Source organism: Cynara cardunculus, assembly GCF_001531365.2.
Source record: "Cynara cardunculus var. scolymus isolate 2C chromosome LG 3, CcrdV1, whole genome shotgun sequence".
NCBI classification, from domain to species: Eukaryota; Viridiplantae; Streptophyta; class Magnoliopsida; order Asterales; family Asteraceae; genus Cynara; species Cynara cardunculus.
Window position 1 is genome coordinate 34,289,089 of NC_037530.1, and position 11,489 is coordinate 34,300,577.

The window sequence follows — 11,489 nt, forward strand, 5'->3', positions numbered from 1 at the left end:
GTTACTTTATATTTTTGTTAATATATTTGAAAAATTAATTAAAGCATAAACATAATTTTATACTACAATTAGAAAAGGTGCAAAATTACACAAATATTAATATTTATAAAAAGTAACACTAAATAATAAATAATAACATACATCACTTGTAATCTCGATTCGACCAAATATGTTCAACCAAGTAGGAGTGGAGTTGACGGCGAACTTCATTTGAGCGCAACTCACAATTTCGTTGAAGATATTATTGGAATTCATGAGTAGAACCTTGAAATATTTGTGTTAGATTATCTACCTTTTCGACAAAATAATATAATGAAATAATTAAAAATTAAACCTATGAATACAAAAACTTGTATAAAAACGAAAAATAAAACAAAATTAAAAAAATATATCTTATAATAATTATTTTATATTTTTTAATCAATTTTAATTTATATGTTTTATAGATATATTAAAAGAAAATAAAATGGTTAAAAATAATAACAAAAAAAGGAATGTATGTAAGAACCCGAGTTCTTGTTCAAACACCTGAATTCTAATTAGAATTTGTAACTGTATAAGAACATTTGTCCCACGGTAAAAAGTTCTTGTAAAACCCTCAAAAGGAATCTCGACAAAAAAACTCCATTATAAATGATCTGGGTACCTACTTTATGCTAAATAAATAACCTTTTCATAAAACACTTGAAATCAAATGTTTCTTTTTAGATGGTGATTTCATATAAATATAGATGTGAGTTATTATGCAATCTTTTACATTTGTACAACCAATACAACTAAATTTCAACAGTCTATTTAATTTGATGAATATGTGATTTCATAAAAGTTTAGATTGTTTTTCTAATATAAAGTATTGATCATTATTAATGAATCCTAATCATATTCCATAAATATTCAAATCATAATAAATGAACTCTCGTCATTTCCATAAGTATCTCAATTGATTGAGTTACATTGGTTGTACAAATGTGATAAGTTACATTTGAAACGTCCTATATATATATATATATATATATATATATATATATAAGGCTTATTAACTAGAAATATGAAAGCTAGGTCAGGTCATTTTGAAGCAAAACACTAGCTTCATTAATGAGTAGATTGTATCTACTAACGATCTGCCTTCTTGTGGTGCAAAATGAGGTAACAGGTGGATGGTTCTTTTGCTTTTGAGTTCAATAATGCAAATTGTACGAAAAGTTATCAGATGATTAAAGTGTAAACAGGCCTATTAGGCTAATCAGTTCATACCTTTACATGAATCCATAAAAAATTGTGATTTAAAATTTAGAGGAGCCAATTACAAATTTAGCCAATGTCATTTTGACTGTATTGGTTTATGTGTTCTTTGTCAGCAGAGATTTTAAAATACATGAATTAGATTCTTCTTTGTATTCATTATCATCTTTCACAAAAGTTTAATGCTTGAATAATCTTTTAAAAGGGTTTGTCATGCTTTGATCAGTGTGCAAAACGATGCATGTGTTGGAGTCCCACATCAGCCAGACACGGGTTAAATTAAAAAAGCCAAGTTCCATTGTGAAACAAGGGACAAAGGAGAGCACGCCATGTGTCCATATATTAACGGGTTATTCTTTATGAATGATCACATTCACAGTAGAAAAAAGGTGTTGCAATTGAACTTTCCTATATATATGTAAGAAACTCCCTTGCAGGGTTCTGTTAGAAAGATGATTGAAGGGGTTCCACATATTCTAAATGGTATCAGAGGTGGTTTCTAGCACATTGATCAAAGAAAGTTAAAAGTTTGGGTGTTGTTGGCTACAATAAGAAGAAACTAAAAACTGTTGGCTTGGGCATTCTTGGTGTGGTTTAAGCAAGAAAACATGCTCATGAAGATTATGACCATAAATGTGTTTCACTTTCACATGATGTCTTTATATGCAGTTAAAGAAATCCCTTCTATCACCACAAGTTGTTAATGGCTAAAGTCTTGTATCATGATATGGAGATTCTGCAGTTTCTTTTTACTGATGTTGACCGTATAGTAATAGAGTTCATCCATGTTTTTCCCCATATTGCACTGTTTGCATACTTTTATTGTCGATTCTTCTATTTAAGTTTGAAACCATTCTATTATTCTATATCATAGCAATCAAACCGAATTTGGTCCATTTCTTATCGAGTCTTTTTAGTTTCAAGGCCAGAAGACAAAACCTGAGAGAAATGGATCATGAACAATACTTCAGACCTCTTCTTGAATCATCTTTTACTATCCCAAAATCCAAGTACAGGTTGGAGTTTGGCATAYTGGAGATTTTTGCAGAACTGAAGCAACAACTGATATTAGCAGGTCCTTTTATTGTGGTTAGCTTTCTTCAGTATAGTTTTCTGCTGATTTCAATTATGTTCATAGGCCACCTTGGAGAGCTCTCCCTTTCTGYTGCATCTATGGCCACTTCTTTCGCAAGTGTGACTGGTTTCTCCTTCATGGTAATGAAAAAGATCTGTTTCTTTTTTTCTTCTCTTTTTTTTTTTGATAACCGTGTGGGTGTCAGAGTCATCTTGCACACAACTTGACTAATCTTATGGGACCCTGAAGATAAAAGCTAGGAAAATCCCCAATGGCCTTGAAGAGAGTCGAATTGGCGGCCTATGGGGAAAAGACCTGTTGCTTGGTGCCTATTAATGTGGGTTTTTTTGGTGGGTCAATCTCATTAAAGTTGATTGCTTTCATTTGTTGATCAGATGGGCATGGGAAGTGCATTAGAAACATTCTGTGGGCAAGCTTTTGGTGCAAAACAGTTTCAAATGYTTGGTRTATASTTGCAGAGAGCTATGGTTGTACTAATGCTAATGGGCATTCCAATTTCTCTAATCTGGGGATCCACATGCCAAATCTTTACATATTTTGGACAAGATTTAGAGATCTCARAAAATGCTGGAAATTACGCACGTTGGCTGATCCCGAGCATCTTTCCCTATGGTCKACTCCAATGCCAAATGAGGTTCCTGCAGACTCAAAACAACGTGAAGCCATTGATGATAAGCACTGCATTTGCAAGCTTACTTCATGTGTTATGTTGMTGGATCTTGGTTTCCAGATTTGGGTTCGGTAGCTCTGGTGCTGCTYTCTCTGTTGCCATCTCGTACTGGATAAACGTGGTGATTTTGGGTGTTTATATCATGAATTCACGTACCTGCAAAAGAACATGGATTGGGTTTTCTGAAGAGGGTCTTGATGATCTTGCTGGAATTCTTGCCTTAGGCATACCTTCTGCTCTCATGGTCTGGTTAGTTTCAATGATTCTTGYTTTCGGCCCATCTTTTTTGCTTCTTTCAAGCTAAAATATACTTTCTTTCGGTTCTTATTTTCATCATATATATAAGCTTGGAGTATTGGCATACGAGTTTCTGGTTTTACTGTCCGGAATTCTTCCAAATCCGAAGCTAGAAACATCGATGATGTCTATCAGGTGAAGTTTTCATAATTAGTTGTTCTTTCACCTGAAGATTGGGTTCCGTTCTAACTTCATATCTTCTTTCTCCCAGCCTTAGCACGATTTCGCTTGCCTACAGAATTCCCTTTGGTTTCGGCAATGCAGTTAGGTACGCTTTACGATCCTCCACCCCTTCTCAACACCTCCCTTCACTACAACAAAATCGATTTTATAGAACGTCAAATATGTCTAAATGTTCTAATAGACAGGTTTATAAAACAAGTTCTTATAGGACCAAACAGTTGTACGTTTTTAGGACATTTTTGAAATAAAGTGTCGTCCGCCACTTCTTTTTATAAGACATATTTTTCATACAATGTCATATGAAAAGACTAAAGTGTACTAAAAGAACTTGTTAAGATCCTCAAATGTGTCATATCAACTTATTGTAACACTTTTGTATAGGACGCACAATTGTTGATCCAAGTCCTATAAAGTAGTCTATTATGACATTTAGGGGCCGTTTACCAAACACTTACCCGGCAAGTGCTTAGCGGTAAAATTTAACACAATTATTTACTTACCGGGTAAGATTTTAATCCATCAAAACGACATTGTATGCAACAATTCACTCGGTAAGCGCTTACCGTGGTAAGAGTCGTCGCCCTTACTTACCGGGTAAGACTCATAGTCATTGTCTCGCTCTTGTCGGGTAAGATCCTTAGTCCTTACCATATTCATCCTTGTCGGGTAAGATCCTTAGTCCTTACCATATTCATCCGGTGAGGTAATGTGACTTGGTAAGCGCTCACTCTCGTAAGTGTTTGGTAAACGACCCCTTAAATTTATTTGGTGTCCTATAAACGCCGGTTTCGTTGCTTCTTAGAGGAAATGATGGAGTATCCGCAGACACATCTACAAAACCTTCATATAGGAAAGAAATTCAAGTGCAAATTGTARRACGTATTGACAGAAAAGAAATTGCGCGTGTTGAATTGAGTGCTCGAGTTACTAACTTACATTTACTGTTCCCCCAACACCCACAGCATGAGAGTTTCAAACGAACTTGGAGCAGGAGAACACAAAGCTGCAAAATTAGCGGTAGGGGTCGCCTTATCGCTAGTAATCACAGAAGTACTCRTGGTTGGCCTAGCTCTAGTGGCGGTTCGTGGGRTTTGGGCTAAATTGTACACCGATGAACCTGAACTCRTGAACTATGTGTCATTAGTTATGCCCGTGCTTGCTCTATCCAACGTCATGGATGGAATCCAAGGCGTATTATCAGGTTAATTAGACCATGTAGATCTTTATATCAATCAAATACCTCATGAACCATGGGAAGGTTCTCATGAGAACCAATTACTCATGATGAATATGAAATTCATGATATTCATAATGAATATTTAGATATATTCATTATGAATAATAAATGAATAGTTGGTTCTAATGGTTTWGAACCATAAACACTAAYGAGTCTTGTAGTCCAAAACAAGGTGTTGCGAGAGGATGTGGTTGGCAAAAGATCTGCAYGTTGGTGAACCTCGGAGCTTATTATGTTGTTGGCCTACCTTGCGCCATCGTTTTAACATTTGTGTACCATTTGGAAGGGAAGGTGATGTTCAATTTCTTGTTCATTTCTCTTTTMTTTTTCTTGTTCTTTGGAAGTCGATTTTGAAAAAATTGTTCGTAGGGTCTATGGATCGGGATCGTATGTGGGAGCGGGGTTCAAGCGTTGTTGCTTTTAGTAATCACCATGCGTACAAATTGGGAACTAGAAGTAGGACACCAAGTTCTTAATGTTATTAGCTTCTTGTTCAAGTAGATCTTCTTTTAATCGGTCTATAAAACGTGTTTGCAGGCAAGACGCGTGACAAATCGGGTGAACACTCGCAGTGTTCCGATAACCCAAGTCTCATGAATTCAAAGCTGCTCAAGAATCACCAAAAGGGCATTTGGCCTAGCGGTATCATAGCCCTTGGCCTTCTAGGAGGTCAGGGGTTCAAACCTCACCATAGGTGAGGAGAGTGTGTGAGTTTATTTGTTACATTTGTCGTATATAAATATTATATACTTCAAAAAGCTACTCAAGAATCTTGCAATACATGTTAAAAACTAATAATTGGTAAATGAGGGTTTGTTGATATAATGAATTACTAGCCGTTATAAGTTCAAATGTGTTCATATAGTTACAGATTTGATGGTGGTTTGCGGTGTGGATCCTACCTGGTTTATGTTTAGAAATCGATAAAAGGGTTGTTTGGTTGGTTTTCAATTAAGTCTTAGGTGCCGTTTACCCAACACTTATCCGGGTGAGCGCTTATTAAGTCATTTTACTTTATCAGATGAATATGACAAGGGCTAATAATCTTACCCGGTAAGAGCGAAAACAAGAATCGAGAGTCTTACCCGGTAAGTGAGGACGAGGACTCTTACCATGGTTAGCAATTACCAGGATAAATTGTTGCATATGATGCGTTTTAATGAATAAAATCTTACCCGGTAAGTAAGCGATAGTGTTGAATTTTACCAGTAAGTGTTTACCGCGTAAGTGTTTAGGTAAACGGCCCCTTAGTGGATGGAGTTTCTGTATAAATTAATCTATCTGCATAGATTGAGAATGTTTTTTTTTGGGGTGGTTTTTCAATAAATGGAATGAGCGTTTTTCTAATTAGAAGAAACACCTTTGGAAAAAAAAACTTTTTTCTACATAAAATTCTCCCCTGGATACTTATTGAACAAGTTACTTTCCATATCACAAAGACACAAACCACTTCTAAACAGTTATGTATAATTGAGCGAATAAATTGTGAATCCTATTAAGCTCGTTAAGCTGTTGACATATATGTCCCAAGTTTTGCAGCGCAAAGAAACAACAAATYGTCCACTATCTTTTACTCGGTAAGTGCCAACCGGGTAAATTTCATTATCCTCACTTACCATGTAAGATTCTCGGTTAGCAAAATGACATAGTAAGATTCTCGTTGGCAAAATGACATAGTAAGATTTTTTTTTTCGGAAGGGTGTCCGGGCCAAAGCCCGACTAATCCCCGGCAATTTTGGAGGCAAAGCATGGCCCCACTTAAATGTCGCCAACACTCCCCTCCCAGGGCTCGAACTCGGGTTCATGACTATGCCATGTCCAAGCCGTTACCACTAGGCTGGAAGGTCTTTGACGACATAGTAAGATTGTTGGTAAAGAACATCATATGTGACCAAGTAAGCATTAAGGGTGTGTTTGGTACGCTGGACAGGGTGGGACAGGACATGACAGAACACATTTGTCCTACATTTGGTGTGGCTTTATGTGGAACTAAGTAGAACTAGGTAGGACAAGAATGGGACACGCTTGTTCACCCTTACCCCCCTAGAACTAAGGGGAACACAACTTTTTTTACCACACTACCCTTTCCCCACCCGGCTCATCGCATGAAGACCTAACCCCCCTTTCCATCCGCCTCCATCGCTTCCTTCAACTCTATCGGCGGCAACTCCATCGGCGACTTCTAATCGACTTCCAATCGGCGCTTCTCCTCTCTCCATACTCAGGTACGCGACTTCTAATCGCCGACTTCTCATCCCGATTTCAATCGACTGTTTCAATCGACTTCCTTGTTATTGCCAACAAGTCGTTTCCTCAATATGAGCGACTGAAGACAATATTTGGAAAAGATCGAGCCACATGATCGATGGCAGAATCTGCCGCAGATGCATTGGAGCACATAAATCTTGAAAGTGAAGTCGGGGCTGATACTGAGGAATTGAACGTGCCTTTGACTACTCCTTCTAATGGCGCTTTTGCATCCTCTATTCCACAAGATGTAGAAGCATCATCTAAAAAAAGAAAGAGAAAAACGGGTGTTTCTGAAGATGCAATCAAGGTGATTGAGAAGGGGTTAAATTCGTTATCCGAGGAAATGGGTAAGTTGGTATCGGTTGTTGGTACTCCGGGTTTACAAACTATGCCCGATGAGTTAACCAACATGGGTTTTGATGATGATCAAGTTATTGCTATTAGCATGTACTTTGCCGATAACCCGATTCAACTACGCCTATGGAATAACATTAATGCTACTTTGAAGCCAAAATTTGTGACGACCATCTTAAAAAAGTTAGACATGTGATGTTGGTTCTTAAACATTTGATCTTTTGTGTTTAAGTCTTTTGGTACACAATTGTAAACATTTGATCTTTTGTTTTTAGGTCTTTTGGTAAACATTTCACTTTTTGTTGGTGAATATGATGTTTAAATCTTTTGATTTATTAATGTGAGTTTTTAATTAAGATTATTTTGAAATTTTTTTGGTATTTTTAAATAGTATTTGTAAGCATTTATATTGATTATTTAGTAAAAAAAACACTAAACAGCTCACTGGGGGTAAATTGGTCATTTTAACCAGTTATGTCCTATCTTGTCATGTCTTATCAAACGTTGAACAACTGTTCTGTCTTGTCATGTCCTGTCTTGTTCTGTCATGTCATGTCTGCGCACCAAACACACCCTAAGTGTTAAGTTACTCAAGGTCAGGAATCAAAACAAAGTTTCCGTCATTCGTTTGGTTCGTACATCATGATTCGTATGTTAAAAACAAAGTTCTCATCCGTTATTCGATGTTGTTCATTGTATTTTAACATTCATAAGCTAAAAACAACGTCCTCATCATTAATTTATAGGTGAACCTGGTTTCAGTCATTTCTTTATGTGTTTTCTTTTTTAAGCGAGAACGAGAAATATGTGATGAATGTGCGGAACCACATATTGGGTCCCCCCCAGTGCCGCAAGAAGCCGTCAATGTCGAGTTTTTCAATATTGATACAAAGTCATTACCAACATGTACCAATTGAAAAAATTAGGTACCAATTTAGTCGGTACCAAGTAAAATTGGTTGATACATGTTACAAGATTTCTTGTACCAATTACAGTTAATCGATACACGCTATTGGAAAAAAAAACGGTATCGTATCATATCCATCCCTACCAAATTCATCTCACGAGACAAGAAAATAATCCATTATAAGACATCCATTATCAAGAGCATTGTGAAAATATCATCCATTATCTATACTATCTTATAAACCAAATTTTTCAAAAGTCTTAAAAACAATTTTTAATGCATAAAGTACTATACGTTTATGCAACAAAGTCTTAAAAACAACTCATAATGCATTAAGTACTACTACTTTATGCATTCAAACTTAAAAAATTTTAATCTACAATTAAAATAACATATAGTACAAGTTACCAATGCATATTATTACCTTTTCATGTTCCCAAGATACTTTTGACACATTTCACTCATGCATTCACCTTTTCATACCTCTATGTCTTCTCCCCATCCCCTAAAGTGAGATTCAAACTGATATTCACCATGAGTTATTAAAAGTTCTCTCATTCATCTCTCATTCAATTGCTCTAGAACTCTCGGTCTCGCTTTCGATCTCTTGATTCTTTGCTCTTGGTGTAAATCAAACACATTTGTGGAGTTGTTTAAATATGTTGGATTTTAAATATATTGGATTTTAAACTGTCATACAATTTTTTTTCATCGATAGACTGTAATTGGAACCATAACTCTTATTTATTCAAATTTTATTAATATGTAAAGACCAAGTGTAACTTATATCATCGTTAAATCTTCTTTAATAAAACCAGTGAAACTTCAAAATCGTTAAAATTCACAGCTCCCGCCGCATTGCACAGGTACACAACTAGTTTATAAAGATTCAAAAACATGATAATACCATTCAAGAGCTAAACCCAGGAAAAAAATTCGTACAAACTCGAATTTAGGGGCTGTTTGGCAGTTGCTGAATGATTTAGTGCAAAATAGTTAAGTGGTCAGAATGATTAAAAAGGCCAGAATGGTTAAGTGCTGAATGAAATAATGTTGTTTGGTAACTGTTTTCTGAATGGCAGTAAATTACCATTTTAACCCTCAGTGCATAAACCCATGAAATTTCAACATACAGTGCATAAACCCATGAAATTTCAGTGCACATACAGCAGGCTTGTGAAAAGATAAAGCATAACCCCATGAAATTTCAACATACAGTGCATAACCCATAAAATTTTTGTTGGTTTCCTGGAAAATCAAATACCATGGGGTATAACCAGGCTTGATAATCAATAACAATTGGTATAAGTTTCCTGAAATTTATGTTTGTTTCCTGGTATTTTAAGATCTGTTGTTTCAACATACAGTAAAACAATGGGGCAGAATAATACCTGAAGCGAGGAAAAGGATGGAGGCGACTGGCGATGAGCGGCGACATGCAGCGGCGACGAGAGGCCACGACGACAGACGGAGACGACAGACGGCCTTGGAAGAAGCCGACGTGAGACCTGCTGGAAGAAGAAGACCGACCGACGATCGTAGGGTGGGGGTGGCGATTTGCAGACCGGCGACGAGAGGGTGGGGGGAGGGGTTTGAAGACCGGCGACGAGAGGGTGGGGGGAGGGGCTATGAGCGACGTGTGAGGAAAGCTTGGCAGAGAGGACAAAGTTGGAAAAAGAACAATCTGAATGGTTTAGAGAAGCCCCAGATGCAAAATGGTTAAGAGGGGTACTGTAACCATTAAAAACCTCTTTTTTTTGCCAAACAACTTTGACCTCTTACCGATTAAGAGGTTGGCTCTTAATGTAACCATTAAAAGCCAAACAAACAGCCCCTTAGACATTATGATGGTTGTATATAACAACGTCGATAACATTTAAGATATAATTTCTTTTTATAGATTCTTAAAGTAGCTTCAACCGATCAATAAGTCTTCCATTTTACTAGTTTGAAAGCTTTTGTCGGTCCATTATTTTAAATGGAATTAATGTCGTAGGATGTTTCACACGGCAATCTCAAGGCCCTCACCATTTTCCTATAAACTAAGGGGCCGTTTACCAAATGTTTATTCGGGTAAGCGCTTATCAAGTCACGTTACCTCACCGGATGAATATGGTAATGACCAAGAATCTTACTCGGAAAGAGCGAGACAAGAACCAAGAGTCTTACTCGGTAAGTGAGGGGGACGACTCTATCGGGTAAGTATTTGGTAAACGGCCCATAATATATGACAATTATATTTACATTAAAATAAACATATATAATAATTATCGTTTTATTAGAAAAAAAAATTATTTCTAATATTAATTATTTAATATTTTTGTTTTTATATTTACTGTATAAATTAATATTCAAAAATGTAATTTATGTTCTTTAATCATGTTTTAATTTGTGTTATTCGAATTAATGTAATTTTCTTTTTGCAATATAAAATTTATTAATTAATAAATTGTACATCAAGTCTTCTTTAAATAGACTAATTACTAATTAATTACAGCAAATTATGATTTTCGTAATTATGGTTTGTTAATAATTGCTATTTTCGTTCATGTGGTTTAGAACTTAGAAGTTACGATTTTCGTCTCTATGATTTGCAATATATTATTTTCGTCCATAAATTAAATCCTACCTGTAAGTATGAGAAACCAAAACAAATAATTGTAAATTACAGAGATAAAAAAAAAATTGTAAATCTTATTGATAAAAATAGCAATGAATTACAAACTACAATAATGAAAAAACCGTAATTTCTAAACCACAGGGATGGAAATTGTATTTTAACAAACCACGACAAAGAAAGTAATTTACTCAATTACTTATTGATATAATACGTTTTTAGGGATTATAGTTATTGTAGTAAAAAATGGTTTAATATTAAAATAAAATTTGTTATTTTAATATGTACCCCATAAATTTGGTGTTTTTTTTAGAGTATGGTTGAATTAATTTTTTTTCTTTGTGTTGATGAACCCATTATATTTGGTGTCTTTTCATTGTAATTAGTGATGGTATCGGGTCGGGCCCAACTGGTCCCAAGATTTCTCATAGCCGGTCTTGGTCTCACTCGAGAAAGTTGAGCCCGGTCAAGCTTTATTGTAACTGGTTATGGGCCGTCGGTCCTGGTCCCAACCGGTCCCGGTCATTAAAAAAATAAGTTTTTCAATTTTTCTTTTTTTAATGACTAGAAGAGTACTCGCGCAATGCAGCGAGATACATCGTGTTTTTAATATTTCATTTTATTATTTATCTCAGT

At 35.7% G+C, this 11,489-nt stretch overlaps 1 pseudogene; it reads left to right on the forward strand.

Moving 5' to 3' along the window:
- Positions 1–2,190: 2,190 nt before the first annotated feature.
- Positions 2,191–5,226, forward strand: LOC112509187 (annotated as a pseudogene).
- The last annotated feature ends 6,263 nt before the right edge of the window (positions 5,227–11,489 follow it).